Source organism: Pezoporus occidentalis, unplaced genomic scaffold (genome assembly GCF_034315485.1).
Source record: "Pezoporus occidentalis ecotype Australia unplaced genomic scaffold, CSIRO_AGI_Poc_V1 ctg117, whole genome shotgun sequence".
NCBI classification, from domain to species: Eukaryota; Metazoa; Chordata; class Aves; order Psittaciformes; family Psittacidae; genus Pezoporus; species Pezoporus occidentalis.
The window spans coordinates 808,128-829,371 of record NW_026912961.1 but is presented as its reverse complement, the minus strand read 5'-3'; the positions used below and the strand labels follow the sequence as shown (position 1 = coordinate 829,371).

General features: G+C 41.1%; 1 long non-coding RNA gene across 3 annotated transcripts; it reads left to right on the top strand.

Annotated features, from left to right (window-relative positions):
- Positions 1-16,363: 16,363 nt before the first annotated feature.
- LOC134174996 (uncharacterized) lies at positions 16,364-20,088 on the top strand. 3 transcript variants are annotated; one of them, XR_009968867.1, is made up of 4 exons: positions 16,364-16,489; positions 17,972-18,352; positions 18,774-18,909; positions 19,885-20,088. It is a non-coding gene; the product is annotated as an uncharacterized LOC134174996 (long non-coding RNA). The 3 variants fall into 3 exon arrangements; XR_009968865.1 differs by having other exon boundaries at positions 16,364-16,581; XR_009968862.1 differs by lacking the exon at positions 16,364-16,489 and having other exon boundaries at positions 17,595-18,352.
- The last annotated feature ends 1,156 nt before the right edge of the window (positions 20,089-21,244 follow it).

Below are 21,244 nucleotides of genomic sequence, written 5' to 3'. Positions count from 1 at the left end.
AGGTACCAATAAAGGAAGACAGGAGGAGGGAAGCAAAAGGGAGTCAGATACCTTCATGTACCAAGTACATTCAAGATAAGGAAGTGAAGTAACACCCAAGGCGATGAGAAAAGTATGCAAACATCACATGAAAATCGAGTCTGCTGACTAGCCTTCTGAACAGTAATAGTGTAACCTGTGAATAAGGTATGAGAGAGGGAAGCACCAGGTGTGATACTTCAAGGAACAAATTGCCAAGCAGATGGAATATTGCATCTTCTGGGGCAGAGCTTACTGCCCTCCTTGCCTCAACAGGCCCTGCCTGTGTGCTCAGCAAAGCTCTATTTCACCAGGGCTCTTCAGCGGCTTTGCTGGAACAACTGCTGGGCCTCTGCAGTTGTGTCAGGAGCATAGTCCCTTGCTGACACAAAGTCACACTGATGAAGTATTGAGCAATCTGCAGCAAAATGACTGAATGCTAATGCCCATTCTGGAGCATGGTGTCAGGTGCTTCTCAGGCCTCACATGCAGAACAAGGAAGATTTTTCTACTCATCTGGAGTTTCCTTGTGATCCAGAAGGCAGTATTTCATTGGAAAAAAAAAGAACAGGGAGAAGCTTTAATGATGTACCACCTATACTGTGCAAAAAGAGCTAGAGTAGGAGGAAAAACTTGCTTTTTGGAGGTAGGGCTTGGGTAGTGACCACTGAGCAGATACTGACAGTCGCAGCAAAATGACAGTCAATGTGTGTGCTGTAGATATTGAATCTACATCAAGACACTGCCCTACACAACAATACAGGAGTTGACTCATCTTCATGGCCATGGTCCCTCTAAAGTCCCTGAGAGCTTTGCTGTGATGGTCAAGAATTTACTGTGTCATTTCCAAATGTCCAGACTGCCTTCTCACTGTCAGGGAATGATTAATGCACAATAACCACTCCTTTTGCCAGTGCTGTTCAGAGGTTAAAAATGAAGTAATACACAAGCCAAGCAGAGTCACCAGCCACTAAACAGTACAAAGGTTCACAGAAAACCTACTCACTGGGGTGGTGGTATCTCAAATAGTTCTAGGTTGCACCACAACAAACAGACATCTCTGAATCACCATTTTTCTTAATAGTTTATAATGGGTTTCCCATGTAGCTTTCCACATCTTCTGGAAAATGACATACATGCCACAAGTTTTTCCAAATCTTGATATCTTTAATTCAGAGAACAGAACCTAGCTTCTCTGCTGATAAAGCAAAATGAAAGCTGTGAACTTCCCCTCACAAAGAGAATTTGGGTCAATCTTTGCTGTCAGAGATTTGTACCATATTGACCATTGTCCAGCTATGCAAACATTGGCAAATATAATGTTAAAGGTAACATGTTGAAAGCACTTAGTTCTCTTTAAAGCAAATGGCAAATCTTCCCCTAATCCTAAAAATCACAAGGATTCACTTCCCTGTAATTTATTTAATCTTCTTATTTATAGATGAGGTGGTCATGTGGAAAGAAAACTCTTCACAGAACATGCTGTATGAATTTTTCCAATAAGCACACCCCCATCACCACTCAATGGTCCAAACAGGTCAAATTAGGTCCAAAATGTCTTTCCTCAGAAACACAGTACTCCAAAGTCTGCATTTCAGACAGTGGGGACACTTATACCTTTGCAGAAAAATAACAAAATAATACCCATGATGGATTATCAGTCCAGAAGGAACACAAAAGACTTTGTCCTATGAACTGTGTATCATTTGTCTCTCATTTAGCCTACTCCCTACTGCAACAGACAAAAAAGTAAGAACTTTTGTTTTCAATAAAAAATATGAAGTAATAAAACATAGCTTTCCTGATACGACTCAAATGCTTCTAGCATGACTTGCAGGATGAACCACTGATTTTATTTTTATTTTTTAAGTTTGTGAATACAAGTATAAAGTAAACAATATAGCCAGTGAAAGATGCTCCATCTAAAGGGAAATAAGCATGCTTAAAATAGCTGGATTTTCAGGGCATGTTGTAACTCAAAAATAACTTTCAGAGTCACTACCATTGACTATCTGCAAAATGGCCAGAAAACAGCTAATAGCTTAAATATTTTCTAGAATTTTCACAAGTAAATAAACCCAACATAAACCACAAAGCTGCACACAGAGGGAGTGAAACAAAAATATTAAAGCATACCAAATGGGAAGATGGAATTTTGAAGAAACACAGAGAAACCTAAAATGGGAGAGGGGAAAAAAAAAAAAAAATCCCTATGCTCTTAGAACCAAAAAAAAATTGCTGGAGGAGGAAATCAGCAATTTCAGTCAAGAAAAACCATCCAAAACACTGTATGAAGAAATGCCTCAAAAAAAGCACCAGCCCCACCATTAAAAAAGTAATGAGATCAGACCACTGAATAACCCAAAAACAAGCCATGGGACCAGACAACATAACAAACCCCTTCTCACTGTAGCAAATGCACAACTTGTATAAATTGTCTTACATCAAAAAATGGTATAGGTCTGTTCCTACAGATTTCATGAAAGAATGTCTTCCTTCCCTAGGAATAACTAAACACAGGTTAAGTATCTTGCAGTAAAGTAGAAGCACCACGCATGCAAGTTGAACAGCTGTATAACATTGAGCTTTAATAGAAAAGAAGGTAGAACAAAGACCAAAACCATACTAAAAAATATTCAATCCAGTTGTGTGAAACTGAAAAGGGCTTAAAGTCCACTAGTAGGCATTTATATAAAAGAGGACACACTGGGTGTTCAGTCCTTCAGAAATCTGATCAGTGTTGGATATTCAGCTGATCCTACAGGCTGGCAACAATTGATACTCTCATGTAATGACACAGTAGTCCTTTCTTGCTTCTGTATCACAATACCAGAAAAGGTAGTTTGGGATAACTCCAAATGCACAAGTACATTGTGGAGTCTGCACCTGAACAGGCTGTTTATGCTTGCACATGCTCAGTGAACAGGTAAGCAACAGGACAATGCTGACAGCTCAGACAAAACCAATTTATCTTCCTTGGAAGTTTTCTCTGCTTTGCGCATCTGAACAAGGGAAAAAAGGAGTATCGAGTACCTATCATGGCAGACAAAGTTATCATGATTGTAATAACAGCAGGCACGATGCCATTACTTCTTCACATACAGGTGGGAGAAGTGAAGGAAAGGTCCTCAACTTCCAGACCACAGCCAGTACTGCTAATAGAGCACACTGGGGCACTTAGTTGCATTGAGACTGATTGTGGATGTTATCAATCCTAGCTAAATTATACATGCCCAGTGGCATCTGTGATAGTCAAGTGCGTATGAACAGTCTGCTGGAAATGGTCCATGGGCCTTTTGAGCTGCCAAGCTGTGTCCAGGAACAGCTTGGGCAAAAGTGCTAGCTGGAGTGGGTCAAATCAACTGCTCTTGAGGCAGGTAACAGCAGACGTACAAGGTCACAAAAGTGTATATAGGCTCAGGAACAGTAATGCAAGTCCTTTTGGAGCCAGACAGAATGGTAATCCTTGTCCACCTTTGTTAGTAATGAAGAATCCTGCTCCAGATACTTTATTGGTCTCCCTGCACTGAAAATTCAGGAACTTCTCTCCCCCTTCTAGCCTCATCCTTAATGAATCTTCTTAATACCCGTGAGAAAAAAATGTCTAGTGTTATAGCCAATCCAAAAAATTTCCAGAGGGAAATCTGTTTTGATAATAATTTGTGGCACAGGATCATGCTGAACATATTATCCACATCAATCAAAGTACAAAGACATCATTAAAACTAGAAATAACATATTCAAAGTGATCTCATTTGCTGCTGATAGAAGTATGTGTTTTATGGAGTAAGAAAGCAGACAGTAGCAATGATTAAAAATAAAATGGTTTTTAACCTGTGAAAATGGGCTTTAATGTCTGGAAAATCGTAGTTCCATAGTGGAAAATGTTCCTTGCACTGAACTCGGGCTAAACAGGGCCTGGACTGAAGTAAAGCATCTTTTAGGATGCCTCATCTGCCCAGGACTACAGACAGTGCTCTCAGCTCTCTTCCTAGTACTAACAACTGTCATGCAGACCTTCTGAGCACACACTGGCAAAGACATACCTGAGAGACAGAAAGAGAGATCTTCACTGTTGACACAAGAATGTCTCATTTGCTGTTTGTAAGGAAAGATTTGGACTCCCACACCATTTCCATAGCTCTCTATAGATATTCCTCAAGAGAATGAAAAGCAGACATGGCTCCATCTTTTCCTGCTCAGGCTCTGTGACTCTGTGAGATATGGTTTACCTTTTTCAAAGTCAGGTAAGAGATTTGTTTGAGATACAGAATAGATGGGTCAAGCAGATCTTTGAAGGTTATTTGTACAAGCACTTCTAAATACTAATCTGAGTTTAAAAGGGAGAAATAACTCTCACAAATGCATTTACTTCTGCTTGAAGTTTGTAAATAGCATCTTAGCCCTGTTGTTTTCTGAATATACATACACACACAGGCACACACATGCTTAACCCTGTCATCATGGCCATGTCATCACAGTTGTGAGACGAACCAGATTCCATTCTCTCTCAATATTTATCAGCATTTAAATTATCTAATTCCAGATTACTTAGTTTTTGTGACTGATAGTGATAAAGCAGACTCTCGGGACTCTGTTTTGAGTTTGCAGGGCTGCCAGTACAGAAGAAACTATTCTTGCACTGTTGGAAAATCTGTAGCCGAGCCATTGCTGGAAGATTCCAGGTTTAATGTCTCATGCTGAATGAGGCCTTCAGAACTTTAAAGATGTTCTAATAGTTGTTGTCAAACATTTGTGCTGAAGAATGCTTGTTCTGAACTACACAGTCTCCTCCAGGATTGTCAGAAATCTTAGCTTTCCCATAGAGAGGGAGCCACTCTGACCTTGAATCTGGGCCACAGTCTTGCTTTTTACCATACAACCAGAAACATAAAACTTCTTCCAATACTGAAAATTAAACCTCAGTAATCAGTAGGGAGTTAAAGAACTAGGAGGCCACTTCCAAAATAAACCAATCTTTATTGGTTTGGATTCAAAAAGTCAACTCTTGAGTCAGCTGCTTGGCATTTCCAAAATCCAAAGCATGTCCTATGCATGTTTCCATCTCCTTTGTGCTCTTTGCTGCCCATTCAGTTGGGCAATGGTATTCAGTGGTGACTGTACAAGCCCGCTGTAAAACAGAATGCAGAAAATTATCTGAATTTGGAGATAATCTCTTTTACAATACCACCTCAATGAAGGGGCATAAAACTGCAGGAAACAAAAGAAGCCTCAGATCATAATCACTACAACTGAAGCCAGACACCCTGAGTCTTTCCATCTCTCTGTCTTTCTAACTCTTTTCATCTTCTTAAACAATCCTTTAATTGCCTGGTTTCTATGAGGCCAGTTTGCACATGGCCAGTGGAGTGTTGCAATGCATGAGTCTGGCATCACATACAATGGTGAAAAAAATTAAAAAAGTGATAGTTTTTCATACAAACTGATAAAAGTTTTGGATATTAAGACTGGTAAGACCTACAGAAAAATCTTTATCCTAAGTACATGTGTTCCATTGTATACTGTGGCCATATCTCACATCCACAAAAGCCTAAAGATTGCTTCAAAGAGTTAAGACTCAAAAATAACAAGAACAAAAGCAATGGTTGCTCATTTGGGCCCCCTTACTTATAAACTGCCCTCCCCTGCATGCGAGGGATGATGCAAGTGCAGCACTGAAATGTAAAAAAATCACCTGTCTGTGATATGGGTTCCTTGTATTAAACAACCTTCTCTGTTCTTATAGCCTAGGGGAAGATGACCTCTCACTGATCCTCCAGCTGCCTGTGGTTTTTCCCCAGATGAAGCTTTTGTCTTGCTCTTTATCTACTTTCTTAAAACCCTTTTACTTACAGGAACCCACTGTCTAGGTTTGATGGGATTATTGACAAACTATCCCTCATCCTGGGACATGGTGATCATAGAATCATAGAATAGTTAGTGTTGGAAAGGACCTTAAGATCATCTACTTCCAACCCCCCTGCCATTGGCATGGATGCCTCACATTACACCATGTCACCCAAGACTCTGTCCAACCTGGATTTAAACACTGTTAGGGATGGAGCATTTATCTAATGAGTAAGATCATACTCACTCAGTTGTATGAGATCTTACAAGTGAAGAAACAGCACACAAAATCTGTATCTTAAATGGTCCTCATTATTTAGCTAAAACCTGGCCTGCATCCTTAATTGACTTTAACATTTACACACACACCAACACAGACAGACATGCCTTGTTAAGGGCCTCAAGAGTAACTGACTGCTGTCACAATTCCATGAGGTCTTTGCTTTGTTTGGATTAGTACAATAAACAGCTTTGAACATTAGCCTGTAGAACCAAGAGATAAATGCTTTACTATCATCTCTGTCATCAAGGCACAGCTGTCAGAGATTCAGCTTCTAAATAACATCATCTGACCTGGAAGAATGCATCTATACACCCACTGGTGGCATGAGCTCCCTGTCTGACCTTTCCTATGCAGAATGTAGAATAACAGAATCAACTAGGTTGGAAAAGACCTTTGAGATCAAGTCCAACTGTTACCCCAGCACTGCCAAGGCCACCACTAAACCAAGGGCCTCTTCTACACCATTTCTGAATACTTCCAGGAATGGTGATTCCACCACTGCACTGGGCAGCCTGTTCCAATATGTGACCACCCCCTTGGTGAAGAATTTATATAGTAATTTATATGATGAATTTATATATTGAATTTATATATGAAGCAACTTATATAGTAATGATTTTAGGGATTTTAGTGAACAGCTGGTATTGTAGTGATTTTAGATTTTTTACTTATCTTTTAGACTTTTCCCTCTTGAACTAGAAATTCCTAAATGGGCATGTCAGTAACTTTTTTATCTCTGACAAAGCAAGATAGTTGTAATTAACATGGTGGGGTTTTGGCTATAATCAATATAAAACATTTCCCTAGAACTGGAAACGGACATGGTACATTACAGTCCTAGAAAAAAAAAACCCTGCTCTCTGCCCTGAGACAGCTTGAAATTGAAGTCATGCATGACATACACACAAAACATTTTGGCCAGTGTTAGATGACTTCTCAGAGCACTCCAGAAACACTGTTTTATCAGCCTCCTGGTTACTTCTTTAAATATCTTCCTAAGGCAACCGCACTACTTAATTCAAGACCTGGAGACCACATTCTTCTCTGCAGCAAAGTCTTCCAGTATCTGTGGCTTTCAGGCATCACAACAAACTCACACATCTTCTTCTGGTCATGAAATAATAGGTTCAGGATCACAGTCGTACACTATCCAATTGCCCTGGAACCACTCATCTCAGTCTTAGGCACTCATTTAGATTTTAAGTTACTCCTCAGTTCTACCCTTTTGGTACAAGAAAATAAACTATAAGATGAAAGACAAACAATTGGTCTATTTCTTTCCTATTTGTTTTGAGAATCTACTATCTGCGTGCAATTCCTGCTTTTGACTTAGAGAACAGATTCTTCAGGCTATGAAAAGGCTGCCAAATTTAACATGAATGGCATTCAGCTGGCAAAGAGCGTATTACTGACAAATGCCTAACACACTAGGCATATTGTATTTGTACCATCTGGGAGAGTAACAGTGACAGGAAATAACTGCAAACAGGTGTTAATGTTAGCCCCTTAAGGGTCATTAATGAAGTATAGCAACTCACAGCATTGAAAGAGTCCACACACTGGAAACTGAAAAAGAGAAGGTGGGATCCCAGTAAGAGTGTATTAACTTGTCACACACGAAAGAATTTGTTCTTGAGTGCATCTCCTCTACGTGACCTCCTTTATCCTTTTGCCATACCACATCCCTCAGCTAAGCTGCTGTTGAATACTCCTGCCTTTTCCCCTTTTAGGTTTCAAGCTCTTCACCTACCCCAGCAAGCCAACACAAACACAACTCTGAAATATTGCCTTCTCAGAAAGCCTATCACCCTCTGAAGACAACTGCACAACCGCTGGCATTTTTCAGAAGAGAAATTCTGTCTCAATTCCCCTTTAGATATTTTCAGAGCCATTTCTAGCTTTGCTAACATAAAAGGCCTCTGGCTTCAAGAAAGTGTGATTCACACTCAATATACATGCTTCCCCGTGGTTACTTCCCCTATCCCAGGAGAGACCTGAGAAAGGGTGTGTGACAGTGACACCACCTGCTTTACAACAGTATCACATAAATCCAAAGTAGAGAAGGTGCAGACTACCACAGGGAAATGCAACACATATTGTAAGAAAGACATCCCATAGGTGAATCTAGTGTAATGTATAACTATTCACATTCTTCTGAAAACACCAAAGCAGAACATACGGAGTTACCGCCTTTTGTCCTCACAGAAGCTCACTACATTTCCAAAGCAAATACTTATGCAAGGTCATACAAAAAAGAATTAAGAATTTATAATTACAATGAAACAAACCAGACTCTTCCACTTCTCCACTCTCTGTCCCACCCTATGCCAAAAAGGGAATTTTCCCCAAAGGAGTCTGTTTTCAAACAAATGTCACCTGGCTTACAGCAGTGTTAATACTGCCTCGGAGGAACCCAGGAGAGACAGAAAAGACATATAAGGAAGAAGAGGCCATGAGGCCCTTTCCTTTAGAAGGGGGACAGTAAAGCATGAGTTTCTGTTGCAGAACTTCAGACTGTCTCTAATTCAGGCTATTGGTGTTAAAAAGAATACTGATGGGCATGTAAATTTACCCATTCACTAGTAACAAAGCCTAATTGATGAAGAGTTTAAATGTTTCCAAAGATACTCTCACTGATTCTAGCTAGTGTTAAGGAGTGTGAAAGTGAGAATGTTTCAAAGGCCAGAACATAGTTCCCTTTCTTTATATCTTTGTTTAAAGACTGCACGGAAGACAGCCATAGATATGTTTAAACAAGTCAATAAATGAGCATAAAATTAAGAAACGTAACAACTGCTTACAGAGAATTGCTGTCACTTTTTAACTGTGCAGTTATGTACAACACTCCACACCTGGAATCCTTAGGCTTTGCAGCAGTATTTGTCAGAGTCCCACAGGACCAGAGACGCAGCCATGCCAAATTCCATTTTTAAAGCGAAGAAAGTAAAAACAGTTGGAGTTTGGCTTATTCAGGGGGTCAGCTGTGTTTGCAAAGACTGTAGTCCCAAACCTCCAGGAATTGGCCAGTGCCAAATGCCTTGTTGTCACTTGAATTAAAACAGATGCACACTTTTTTGCACTGGCCATTTTCTAAACTAAAGTACTTACAAAGAATTAGGTCCTTACCTTTCTGTAAAATTGCAGCTCACCTTTCAGTTCTTCATTCATTATAAGGGGGGGGGGGGGGGGGGGGGAGAAACAAAACAGAACTTACAGGAAACGGAATAAACATTTAAAGGCAGAAATCTATTTAAATCTCACCATTACCCCGGCTAAAAAAATTCTGATACCTGGTTTACTTCCTCTTCAAACAGGGTAAGATTTATCCTGTATCTGTGTTTTGGTTTTCTTCAGTTAATTTTTCAGCCTCCAAGGCTCTATTAAAATAACCAAACCAAGTACTCTGCAATATAAAAAAATCATCCAGGAGCTAAGAATACTAAGGTTGTTGAAACTTAGCCCCTTTTTTCATATGCTATCCTGCTGGTTTTATGTATGTAAGTGCACCCTATTTTTCAAAACAGTCTCTGCAAAATTCTGGATGGAGCACAGACAGTCTGGGAGTGTAGGAAAGCTATTCAGTAAATAAGGCTGCTGTCTCCAAAATCCCTGAATTATATGTTGTAAAACCTGGAGGACTCATAGGAAATAAGGCAAGGGGAGGAATGACTGCAAATCACAAATCTGGAGTGCGTAACTTCAGCGTTAAATTTATTTTAATGTTATTAACTTTGCTTTTTTATTGCAAAAAAATAGAAATTCCAGACCATATGGATTCTCAGTTTAGGCTAAAAGAGCTCTTGCTTATGCATGTGAATTGTTAACCTTAAACTGGATGAGCCAGTGAAAGAAAGTAAGAAACATATTTTGAGCAATAGATTTCAAAGATGTTTTCTGACCTTGGAGGAAGATACTGATTGGAAACCTCACATTCAACTCCAAGTGCTGTCAGGAAGCATTTTAACCTGTGGAATGGTCCTTTAACAAGCTCTTTATTCCGCTTTGACCTGATGCCCTCCCCTTCTCTATTGCTGCTGATGACTGACTTCTCTGCCCCAGTTTCCCACCTCTTAATAGCATCTAATCTGGAAGAGGCCCTCCACACACACAGTGGGAACACGTACCAAGAAATGCTCATCCTGGAAGTATCGGAACTATTTTCAGGGAACTACAGACCAGTCAGTCTCACCTCTGTACCTGGCAAAATCTTAGAGCAGATTCTCCTGGAAGGCATGCTAAGGCACATGAAAAACAACAAGGTGCTTGGTGACAGCCAGCATGGCTTCACTAAGGGGAAATCCTGCTTGACCAATTTGGTGGCCTTCTATGATGGGGCTACAGAACTGATGGACAGAGATAGAGCACCTGACATCACCTACCTGGACTTGTGCAAAGCGTTTGACACTGTCCCGCATGACATCCTTGTCTCTAAATTGAAGAGATATCAATTTGATGGATGGACCACTCAGTGGATAAAGAACTGGCTGGATGGCCGCACACAAAGAGTTGTGGTCAATGGCTCAATGTCCGGCTGGAGACCAGTAAAGAGCAGTGTCCCTCAGGGATCCATGTTGGGACCGATCTTGTTCAACATCTTTCTCAGTGACATGGACAGTGGGATTGAGTGCGCCCTCAGCAAGTTTGCCGATGACACCAAGCTGTGTGGTTCGGTTGATATGCTGGAGGGAAGGAATGCTATCCAGAGGGACCTTGACACGCTTGTGAGGTGGGCTGATGCCAACCTTATGAAGTTTAACCATGACAAGTGCATGGTGCTACACCTGGGTCAGAGCAATCCCAGGCACAGCTACAGGTTGGGCAGAGAAAAGATTCAGAGCAGCCCTGCAGAGAAAGACTTGGGGGTGTTGGTTGATGAGAAAATGAACATGAGCCAGCTTGAGTGTGCACTCACAGCCCAGAAAGCCAACTGTATCCTGGGCTGCATAAAAAGCAGCATGATCAGCAGGTCGAAGGAGGTGATCCTGCCCCTCTACTCTGCTCTCCTGAGACCTCACTTGGAGCATTATGTGCAGTTCTGGTGTCCTCAACATAAAAAGGACATGGAACTGTTGGAACAAATCCAGAGGAGGGCCACGAGGATGATCAGGGGACTGGAGCACCTCCCATACGAAGAGAGGCTGAGAAAGTTGGGGCTGTTCCTGGAAAAGAGAAGGCTGCATGGAGACCTCATAGCAGCCTTCCAGTATCTGAAGGGGGCATATCAGGATGTTGGGGAGGGACTCTTTGTTAGGGACTGTAGGGATAGGACAAGGGATAACGGGTTAAAACTTAAACAGAGGAAGTTTAGATTGGATATAAGGAAGAAGTTCTTTACTGTAAGCGTGGTGAGGCACTGGAATAGGTTGCCCAAAGATGTTGTGAATGCTCCATCCCTAGTGGTGCTCAAGGCCGGGCTGGACAGTGACAGGGTTTAGTGTGAGGTGTCCCTGCCCATGGCAGGGGGGGTGGAAGTAGATGATCTTAAGGTCCTTTCCAACCCTAACTATTCAATGATTCAATGATTCTAAATATGGTTTGCATTCTCTGGGCCTGGTATGGGTATACAGGGCAGCTGGAAAGGAGTGAGACAGGGTGCATAACCTTCACAGCAAATGAGATCTCTAGGCAAAATTTAGCTCTGTGCTCTTAAAAAGCTTTTACTGAGCACACAGAAATCAAGCTTTTTCAAAAGCTGAAACCTGACCAGACGGAGGTACATTTGTGCAGCCTAGAGAAAGCACCAGCTGGCAAAAGAGCAACCTCCCTACCACATAGTAAACTTTTCTACAAAGCATGCAGGTCTTCTCATCAACAACAAAGGATGTGTTTATCCTCCTGTACATATTCCCAGAAATGGTTGAACTATTTGAGCTTAAACTTTAGATATGTATCAGATCAAAGCAGATACATAACACGGAAAATTTCTGCTCTGAAAGCTGTTAACTTTTTGGCAACTGAAAACAGCGTCTCCCAGAACAGTGGCAGGCATCTTGGATATATGATGTAGCTGAAGAAACTACTGTTCAAAATAAAGATTTGTTATAACTTGCCCCTGATAAAAGTTTGTGTAATGTGTATTTTAATTAAATTTGTGATGCACACTTCAAGATATATAGGTAAAATCATCAAGAATTAGGTACTGAAGTATGTATTAAAGTAAGTTTAAGCAGAGAAAGAATTACAGATTCTTTACAAAATTGAACTTTGTATAAACAAAATGCAGAGATAAGTGGTCACCAGGCTCATTGTGCACATTAACCAAGTGTTCCACTGTCAATGTGCTCTGTTTTCATCAACAGTTTGCAAAATACTCTGTGCAGCTTTATACATAATAGTCTTTCATAAAGATGTAAAACATTTCTCCTGTAAAGCAACACAGACTCTCTGTGCAGAATTTGCTCTTGATTTCTCAAACAAGGATTACCTGTGTTCTCAGCAGATTTAGTATTCTTGTTTCACCTTGTATAAATCCTAAAGAAATCAGAAACCTTTTATCCATCACAGAATTGCAATTCATTTTCCTGATAAAATATATTATGCACCTCTCAGACTTCATATACACAGATACCTGATATTTATTTTAAACTAACTAGGTGAGAACTTGTCAGAAAGGTCAGAGCAATTCCCATGGGACATGGGAATGCATCAACTGCATTCTTGAACCCAAACTGTCTGAAATCATACTTTATGGCTAAGACAAAGTCTGGCCTTCCTCTGTTATTTTGTTATCAGAGGGGAATTAAGCTAGATTCACCAGTGAGGCTCAAGAAGTATTAAAAGACATTATCAATTTGTGAAGCAGCAGTTACATCCCTCCTTTTGGGATGACCACCACCAAGTCAAAAGTAGACAGAAGAGAGAACTCAGGAAAGGGCAAAAAGGCCTGCAGGGCCAGATTCATCTGAGAAGTTAACAAGAGCGTGACTCTTGTGACCTGTAGCTGGTAAACCAGATAAAAGTAGCCTAATTCTTTACAATAACATTCTTTACAAGACAGTGGTAAATTCTAAAGTAATGAGTAACTTATTTAGGGTGGTACAGAATCGTATAGGTAGGAGTCACTACCAATCACCTCAAACGCCAGGAGTTTATGGACACGGGAACCAAAATATTCTCTTCTTCTCAGAGTTAAACTTTCAGGGCATAATGTAGACAAGAACATGTGGTAACATTATGTACGGAAGTTTGACCTCATAACAGCTGTGTTGTTTCTGCTCAGTCATAACATACAGGAGGACACAGGTGACTATCACACACCACTTGGTGAGCAAGAGGTGTTACCATGGCTCCTGCACTAGGCCCCTCTACACAGCTTCACAGAGAAAGAAGCCCTTCTAAATGGCATAGTCCACAGCTGTCACCCAAAAGCCTGAGGTCACACTACTTCATACGCTGAGGAACAAAAATCTGAGAAGGACAGAGCCCTCTCCAGTCCTGCACCAGGTCAAAGAACATTAACATTCACTTAAGAATAACAATATGACATGAACACAGTTGAAAAACATGGTACATGAAATGGCAATTAGAACAGAACCCTTATTGTTCAGAGAGACTGAGTGCCTGGAAAAGAAATGTAAAGTATTTTGTTTAAACTCTGTCCTTGGTTACAATGCCACCTGGACAAAAGTTTAGCTAAATTAAATAGACTGAAGAAACATCTGTACTCTGTTGCAGTACATCCAGAAAACGGCAACAGCACCACCCAGTGGATTAATAGTGATTGCTCTGTAAACTCACAAGGTACCTTCCCGAGCCTCAGATCAACCACGCTAAAAAGAAACGCAAATACATTTGTAAATATATTATTAAACTTGACTAATGAGTATCAGGGTATAAACTAGAAGTTAATAAACTACCTTACTTTTACATCAGGGTAACTGCGACTATAAACTGGCTTGCTCAACTCATGTACGTGGCATGCCCTCTATTCATTTCACATACATAATTCCTTTTAGCATCAGCGGGCGAGGTTACAGGTGCTGAATTTGGAACAGATGCTTTACACTGCACGAAAATGGGAACCTGACTCTCTGGGTCACATCTTACATTTACACCTGTAGTTTTCATTAGTGCCAGCTGCAGCAGAATGCATGAGAAGCACTTCAAAGTTCTGGAGGAAATGAGAAAATTTAAATACTTGAGCCAATCTTTACCTGAACTCCCTGGGCCTGCAAAACTGGGCTAAAATGAGCTTTGCTTCCTGCTCTGGCAAGAAATCAGGGATTAGGCCGGAAGATGAAAATGCAACCACATGAGAAACTACATCTCCTGTGCAGACTGACTATCGTGCACATTGGACACCTCAGCCTGAGAGTCAGCTGGCTGGACTCAATATTCAGTTGGGCTGCAGAGACGGCCTGGTTTCAGGTCCGATAGAGTTAATTTTCTTTCTAGAAATAAACCACAACATTAGATCGGCAAGTAATCCCACCTGATAGAGCCCAGTGGGATGTAAGAAGTATTTTCTACTTCCCCATCTCTTGCTACAGCAGCTTCAAGTGGTGCGTCCATCAGAAATGAGTACAGGGCTATATGCTGGCATGCTGCAGTCTCAGTGAGCCCCATGGGGCCTTTTGCTCAAAAAAAAAAGAGAAGGTGGCTGCAGGTGTTATAAGGCCGTCCTTTCGCAGATGAATTTTACCACTTGTGCCATGCACAACTCAAGGTCATAAAGCTTAATTACCTTGATAATCCAGTTCCAAAATAAGGGTTCTTCTGTGCCTAGAGATTCTGTCTGTCACATGCAGGGTACAGCTGTATGCCATCTGAGGTGCACTGGTCACTAATTTGAGGTTCCAAGATCACAGACAAAAATTACAGCAAGAGAAAGCCATTGTAACACTAGGTCATACGTGGCATATTAATTTCTGCTAATAAGTTTGAAGGAAATAGGCAAAAAGAAAACACAAAACCCAAAAACATGTTTGATTCTGGTTTAATTTTGGAGTGGGCCCCTTCTCTATTACAGCTTATGCTCCTTTAATACAAAAATAAAATTATACTAGCTGCCACACTCCATTAGCATCTTTTCTGAGGTGATATATCTACAAGCTTGGGCATTACACAATAGAGGCAAAACTCCCTCACTTTGACAGAGGATATATACAGACCATGGACAACTCTCATCAAGCTTAGTGTTTGATCCAATTTTTGTCAAAGTATTTATGAGTATTTGTTTTACTCTGCAGTTTGAGGTGAAATTTGCTAAGAATTTTTCTATTTCAGAACAACTAAGAGCCAAGAAGGGCTATGGGGATAAATATCTAGGAGGGGGAAAACGAAACAGTAGAAATTTTTTGCCATCAGCCAAGCACAGTTCTGCTCCCTGTCCTATTTACCGTTTTCCCAAGTGTAAATACAAAGCTCATTTTTATCTCTCAAGAAAACCTGGTAGCAGCATCTTTTACATTGGAATAGAGTTTTTCCTATCTCTGAGATGCACTACTGCACAAAGGCTGTGCAATCTTTGCTTGTGACGCACTTTACCAGCACCTCCACCTCCTTACGAGAAAATTCTCATTTAAGCAAGAAAAAGCAAAGGCAGTCATGCCATCAGCTGTAAAAACAAACAAGCACATTAGAGCAATTACAACCTACCCGCTCCCTTTAGTTACCCTAATGTGATTTCCTCTCGTCTATCTCCTTCATCAGAAATACCCCTGTGCTGCTTTACCAGAGTTCCCAAAACCCCAGTAAAACCCTCACTGCTGCCAAGGGAGCTTTGAGGGGATACATTCTTTTGAGGCCAGGACAAGCTCTGTCACCATATTTTGTTCAATAATTTTGTAAACTAATTTGTTAAATTAGTAAATTACTCATTCCTCGGGTGGGCCTTTCCCTCGCAGAGATGCCCCAGTTCCGTTTGCGGCCCCACAGGAACGGAACCAGTGCTCACGGAGCCAGCCGTGGAGGGGAAGGCTGCAGCCGCCGCCTGGAACGTCTTCAGATGCAGAGCAGGTACAAGCAGCCAATCCCTTCAGATCTCCCCGTTCCTATTAGCGCAGACTGTGCCCCTGTTAGGAAAAGGATGCAGGTACTCATGCAAGTCCTACTCCCCCCTCATGGTTCGCCTGCCGCCATCTTAACACCCGCGAGATGAGAGAGGAGGCCGCCGCCCTGTGGCAGAAGCGTTCTGAGGGCACTAGGAGACGCTGCGGCTTGGTGGCTGGTAAGGCCGGGTTTTGTGTTTTGAATTGTGTTTTGGTAATTAAAATAATGATCTTTCTTGGAGTGGCGCCTGTCCTGCTTTAATGGTCTGAAGGCAGCAGTGAGATTTTTCAGGGCAGGTGGCTTGAGGAGGGCAGCATATCCACCACAAGTGCTGCTGCCAAGCACAGGGAGGTACCAGTTTCTGAGCTTCTCCAGGTTATTTTATAGATACCTTTTGAACTCCCACCTGTTCTAAGGATGAAGAAGAAAATTCCACAAATTAAGTTAGTCTGTTTTCCTCCTCCTGCCATGAAACAGCTCGGTTTATATTTGTGCAGATTTGCATTAGTACAGCAATGTGTTGTTAGCTGTATGGAGATCTGTAAAACAATGAGGGAGAAGATGCCTCCTGCACTCCTGAGATAAATGTATTTTTTTTATGGAGCTTCTTCACATAGACAAGCGTTTGTTAACCTGGCTAACTGTAATTAGTCTAAATGCAGTGGCTAGTTGTTCTTAGGTGTCTAAGGAAGGAGAGCGAATAAGTCAGTGAAACCCATCTTCTCTCTGTATCAGAATTTTATTCCAGAACATTTTAGACTCTGTATGTTATATATGTATGCAGAAGCCATGTGGCCAAGGAAACATCAGCCCAGTGAATATTCACAGTAAGGACTTAGACATCATCTGAGCTACAGACTTAACAAATTATAAATTCTGAAATTAACATTGCTATTAGAGTTTGGCAGTTCTTAGCCATTAGCAAAACATCTGTTGTGCTGCTTAACAAATACCTGCAAACACAAGGCAGACCAGAAAATAATTTCATGTTAGTGTATGCCTTACAATGCCTGGCTAGAAAACTTTATGCAGGCTGCACAAAGATCAGTTTCAATGACACAACCAAGCCATCTGAAAACTCATCTGTAATTTCCTATTCATATCCCTTTTCCTTTATCTTGCCGTACTGTTCAAGTTCCACACTTGCTTTTAGTATCATAACCTTGAGTGTATCTTATGCAACTTCCCACACAAGCATTTCTTTACAGCTGCTAATTAAAGATCCCTCTGAATAAAGACTTCTGCTTCAACAGTTAGAGTGCCCCCCTGAAATGCCCCTTTTGTGGACCACAGTCTTCTTAAGGACCACAACAAAGACAAGGCAGTGCAGAGAAAAATGCTCAGTTTTGTGACCACTTTGCTTGTCTCTGTCTCAGATAAGGGAACAGAGTACATTAGCACTTCTCAGTTTCCAAGTGTAACCGTCTGGTGAGGTAAATGGAGCTGTCAGGGAGTAAAACTACAGCACACCCTCACCACAGCCTTTAGCAATGAATAGACTATAAAGAATGCTCCCAGGAGGTGCTAGCTGGTTAGGGGTGACGTAGAACTCAGGTGACTGAGCCTATTAATTCCCATGTTCCCCTACCACAACCTCCTAAAGTACTAGCATTTCTATTACACATTTTTAAGAAACAGGACCAGAGTGATCCCCACATTGGTAAATTGTAAATCAAATACCGTTAAGGTTATTTCACAGGGGGTAGGGGGAGAGGGAAACAACAACAACAAAAACATGCAAAAAAAAAAATTTATGTGTTTTGAGTCTTGATAATAATATCTTGATAACTGTTTCTTGTCCTGCCTATGCTTAAAACTTTCCCATCTGCCTAGATACCCTAGCATGTGAACATATGCACAGGTAGCAGAGAGGCCACACGCATCTGAGTGCATGTGCTGGTGACCAGAGAGCTGCTGTATTTTCTCCCTGAATTAACTGCTCTTGAAAACAGTGCTACAGCAGTGTACAGTGGGAGACTTTACTGAAAGACTGCTGAAATCCAAGGCCTACATCTGTAGGGTTGTACGGATCAATACTTTATGCTTGTGTCAGCAGTGTCATAGAAACAAGTTGCCCTGGAGATACCCCAGCTTCTCTGATGAGCGTTCACCCGTGGAGCAGCTCTTTTGGAACCCTCCCGAGAACAATTCTCTGCTTTCTGTTGCCATCATTCTTCATGTCTTGCTCACAGAAGCTAATGTGGGTATAGCACAGTGAGTACTGCAGCCTTCATTCATCCCAAAGGCAATCATCTCTGTATTCTCTTTGAGTAAATCTCCAGGGATGCATAAGTTCGCCATCATTTACATTTTACTTGAACAGCATCCCTGTAGGGTTATTGGAACTGCATGTTACATTATGTGAGTCATCCTAGCTCTAGCTGAAGGCCACAAAACTCAGAACATTGCATGATATGAGCTCTTGGCCTTCCTGCCTTGTGTCAAATTTTGCTGTTAAATATATCAATGTAGAATGACTTTTGGCAACAACTGAATTACACTTCTCTTACTCAGATCTAACAACAGGAATTGACCTATACATTTTATTGTCATGTCCTCCAGGTGTAAGACCTTTTGAACAGGAAAATTCATGCATGTGGAGCAGTTTTATTTGTTTATTTGTTTTTATTTTCAGTGTGAGTACCCATGCTGCACTGAGTTGATTTGAACATATGACTGCAGGATATTGTTTCACATCATGCAAGTCAACAGGGATCCTGGAGTAAATTCAGTTGTAACAGGACCAGGCTTTAAAGAATGCCACTATCCAGGTAAGGTGACTGAAGAAAGGCATGTTTATACAGCCAAAAGCAAGCAGTGCAACTCATGAGTCTGCATTCTGAATGCTCACTCTGTCCCCTCTGATAACAAATACCACTGGTAGAAATCAACCTAGATATTTTTTACCCTGAAAAAAATTAGTGGGAAAATCATAAGCCTGCTGACAGGCAGTCTGTAAAGAATGAGAATGGTGAAGCGCATCATATTAATTATTCGGTATAAACTGTTCACCCTGCTCTTCCAGCAGGCACCATCTTCTACTCTTCTTTTGCTCTGCCTGCATCTGCCTCAAGGCCTGACTGCACAGTGGTGCAACTGACACCTCTGAAACCTTTTCCAGCCACCTCTGCTTATTGCATTCACGGCTTAGTATTCAGCATACTCATAGTTCAGCAATTTTTATGCTTATCTGGTATCTACAAAGGCAAGATGCTGAGAAATGTGGAAGATAGAAGAGCACAGCTGCAGGGGGAAAGGGGAAAGTAGTGCAAGGGTCAGGGTCACCTTTAGGTCTGCAAAACCTGTAGCAAGATGCAGCAGGCAAAGAATGATGGAGCCTGAGCAAGCAGTCCATTTAAACTCATACATGTGTTCCAAGAACTTCAGGAGAGTAACTTGATGATGGTTTTTTTTCACACAGTTAAGGATGTATTGGGTTCTTAAACCTCTGTATAATCCAATAAAGAAAAAAAATCAAGAGCTTTGATAAATCGCCTGCATTAGAAGAAATCCTGTAACCTAGCTGTTCAAAAAGCTCTTAGCAGTGGCTGATGCTTATATTTTGTAAGTGTTCCCTAAAGTCCATTATTCATCAGCAGAGAGGTCACCACAGGCAGATGAGAGACTTGCAGTGTGGAGCTGTATTTCTGAAAAATCTTGCATGATCATTTCTCCCCTTGAAGAGTTAATATAACTAAGCCAGTCATCTCTCTGTTGCTGTGTCCTTGCCTCCTTGCCCTTCCCAGCCACACACAGCATGGAACGATATATGAGTTGACAGCAGATGTAGATGGATGTCTCTTCAGTACTATCATTTGAACAAGCTACTCTGGCCATGAGACTTCTGTTCCTCTGCCAGTCACAGACACTAAGTATAGATACTCCCATGCTTTTACTGTGCTTTATGCTGCAATTTCATGGCCTGTGGTTAGAAATGGTTGCTGTGTGCTGAACAAGTCCTGCTTCCAAGTTGCTAGTTGTACTAGGTGTATTTAAAAATTACTAAAAGCTGTCTGTTGTGGGGTTGGGGGGGGGGGGGAGGGGTGTGTGTTATGGTTGTTTGGGGTTTTTTTGGTTTTGGATTTTTTTTTTGGAGGGGGGTGTCTTGGAGGGGTAGGTTGGTTTTTTTTTGGGGGGGTGCTTTTTTTTTTTTTAAATTTCAGGGGTTCTAAATCTTTGAATAAAAATAGCAGTCATAAAGTGGTCATATTGATTTCGCAAGTGATACCACACTTTCACAAAGGGATTTCTCAGACTATTTCCCTGTTTCCAGGCAACCTTGCTGAGGAGAAAGATAAATTAAACATTGTGCTAACAGATTGACATACAATTTTGACAGCTATTTTTAAAAAATGTAAATCTAAATTACTGTGCACAACAGCTTCATTCAGAATCGTGATCACAGCTACTATAATACCTCTAATTTATTTCTTTTCACTTTTGCCTGAGACACACAATCCACAGAAAGCAATCCAGAACTATAATTATTGTCATGGTGATATGGGCAGGCATGGTGCTTGTTAAAAAAACACCTCTGATGTCTCCTTTCTCAAGATGCCGATAACCTGAACTATAAAGAAAAATTTATTGTACAAATATAGATAAGTGAAGGCATGAGTGGATTCAGTCTGGAGAGCACAGAAATGCTGAAACTCAGTTCTTTTCCTCTTCTACAGACACTTTGAAGCTCAACACCTATGACTGATCGTACTTGTATAGATGGAGACAGGGGAACAGCTATGAACCGAGGGTCTAGTTCAAACAAAAGTCGTAATTCCCTCCAACACAGAAGGAACAGACATTAATAGGTGGTTCACTACACCCACATGGCTCTGTTCCCTAGGAAGCACACTTACTCTTTCCCTCTTCTTGGACCAAACTGTTTCCTTCTGTCTGCTGGCTTCTTCCCCTTGATTTTTTTGCTGCCACAGCTTGCCAAATATTTCTCTAATGCCTGTTTGCAACAAGAAAATCTTTCTGCCTGTTGCCTTAGATGGTGGTCCTATTGTTTTAGCTCTGTCCCTGTCATTGTGTAAAGTCCTGTAATTGTTCTTTTTGCTGAACTGGAAATACGAATGCTTAACATCTGCTGAAACCACATCTGTG